Source organism: Octopus bimaculoides, chromosome 14 (assembly GCF_001194135.2).
Source record: "Octopus bimaculoides isolate UCB-OBI-ISO-001 chromosome 14, ASM119413v2, whole genome shotgun sequence".
NCBI lineage: Eukaryota > Metazoa > Mollusca > Cephalopoda > Octopoda > Octopodidae > Octopus > Octopus bimaculoides.
Window position 1 is genome coordinate 36,366,393 of NC_068994.1, and position 2,654 is coordinate 36,369,046.

Below are 2,654 nucleotides of genomic sequence, written 5' to 3' on the forward strand. Positions count from 1 at the left end.
TAATAGAAACATTGTAAATATTTTGGGAGAAGACTGGTGAGTTGTCATTTTCATCTCGAACTGATATTTGGAGATTGAGAACACCTTCTTTAGGGGGATGGCCTCCATCTTTTGCAATAACTTGAAGCTGATAAGAATCTTGTATTTCTCTGTCAAGTTTCTTTTGTAAAATAACACCGAGTTTGGAAGTACCATCCATATTTTTTGAAACTGATAATGTGAAAAGATCATCATTATTGTTCTTTAGTAAATATGTTATTTGTGAATTTTGTATACCTACATCTTTGTCTATGGCATTAGGTATAGATTTTTTTGTTCCTTTGCCATCAGTTTCATCGAATGTCAGGTTAATTTGTTTACTTGGAAATTCTGGCTTGTTATCATTTACATCTTCAATAACTATTTTTACTTCCAGTATCCTTATAAAGGATTTTTCTTGCTGGACTGCTACATCTACCATTTTGAAACATTCTACATTGTATTTACAAAGAGTTTCTGCATCTAGTCTTTGAGCTGTATATAATTTGCCTGTTTTGGCAACATTGAACAACTGTGAGTTGTTAGTATTCCCTTGGTGAAGCTGACTGAACCAAATATTGCTGTCATCCTTTGGAGATATGTTGCTTAATAATTTTGTGTCTGCTGCAATATCACCAACAAAAGTTCTTGGGCTGCTCTCTTCATCTATACGGTAGACAAGATCTACACATAAGGATGTTTCCAGAATAAATAATAGCACATATACTTGAGTTAACATGTTCTCATCTATAAATTTGTATCTTGAGGAAGAAGCATGAATACATCTGAAATAAAATGTTTATATTATTTAGAATAAAATCATTATGTTTGGTATTGATTATACGAAGACAATAAATTATATTTATCTTCATTTGGAGTTTTTAAGTAGTTTTAATTTTGCATCATAAATATTTTTCTAAAATGAAAATGTTAAATAATGCTGAATGGCCTCTGGTAGAAATGTAAAATCTACTTTGTCTGAACAACAAAATAAATTAGCTATTCCTTTGAGAAATAGCAGTCTAAATAATAATATATATGGTAGCTTAAAATAATGAATGCATGCAATAATGTTATACATATATGTGTGCGTGTGTGTGTGTGTGTGTGTGTGTGTGTGTGTGTGTGTGTGTGTGTGTGTGTGTGTGTGTGTGTGTGTGTGTGTGTGTGTGTGTGTAATCATTGCATAAATTCTAATATATCTTTCTCTATCTTTTATCCAATCCATTATTAAATAAATTTCCTAAATGTGCAAGATGTAAGAAAATGCTTGAGTGTAAGCAATTAGTAGTAAAAATAGAAATGTTAAAAGCTACTATTCTGAAAAGCTAAATCCATTATCATTGATTAAAGCAATTTAATATTTCCTTATCTGCAGTAGTGGCAAAATCTAGTTAAGAGCTATCATTTCCTCAGGCTAGTAGAGAAAATAGAGTGAGAAATAGAATGAGCAGCAGAGAAAAGGTGAGATAAAGTAGCCAACTAGGAGAGTAGATTCTTAGCAAATCTTGCTGGCTTAATATAAGAAATTAAAAAAATAAATAAAATAAAATGCACATCAACTACAACAACAGCTTCTGATATAAGATAAAATTTATCTCTACAGCAAGCTTTGCTGACAGTTTGCATGCAATTAAATGAACACATTTAAACTAGTTTGGAAAACTGAAGCCATTTTCTCAAAACTGCAAGTATTATTCTAATGAGAAAACAAATTAATATAAGAGCAATATATCATAAAATTTGCTTCAGATATAGACAAGCTGACAAACAATGTTCATATTATATAGAAAGGAAAATATTTGAAAGAATACTGACACACACATATACATGTAAAATGTGTGTGTGTGTGTGTGTGTGTGTGTGTGTGTGTGTGTGTGTGTGTGCACTACAGAGAAAGAGAACATATTTTCTTTAAATAATTAATAAAACCATTAATCTTTAATATTCTGGGTGTATTTAGGAAAATGTAATTTTGCTAAGTATTAAATAAAACAAAAATTAATTTGGCTTCAATAATATTTATGCAATTTTGAAATGTAGTCGTTTATATATATTTCAATTGATTTACTAAGTTATCTATTTATATGAAAATGGATGTGTGTGTTGGGGTATGTTTTTGTGATTTCATGCATGTGTTTATGTGTGTGTGTACATATGCTAAAATGTGTGTACATATCTATATTGATACATATATAGCTACTTTTGTGCGTGTTTGTATATATATATATATGTGTGTGTATATATATAACATACATACATATATATATTATATACACACGTGTGCATGTATATCTGTGTGTATGAGTGAGTGCATGTATGTATGCGTGTGTGTGTGTGTATGATTATATATTTGTGTGTGTGTATCTGTGGTGTATATTCACACATTCATGCATTGAAAATATGTGTGTGTGTGTGTGTGTGTGTACACACCTATAATATCATCTTTTAACCAGAGTAGAGGAAGTACCCATAACCTTTTACAGCTGCTCAGACCCTGGCAAGAGATAGGGTGGAAGGTATCCTTAAACGAAAGATCTGACCTGAAAGTCAGAGAAATAGAGTGGGCCACATGGAAAGAACTCAGAATGCTAGTTGGTGATGTGAAAGCATGTGACAGATTATATCTATCATTC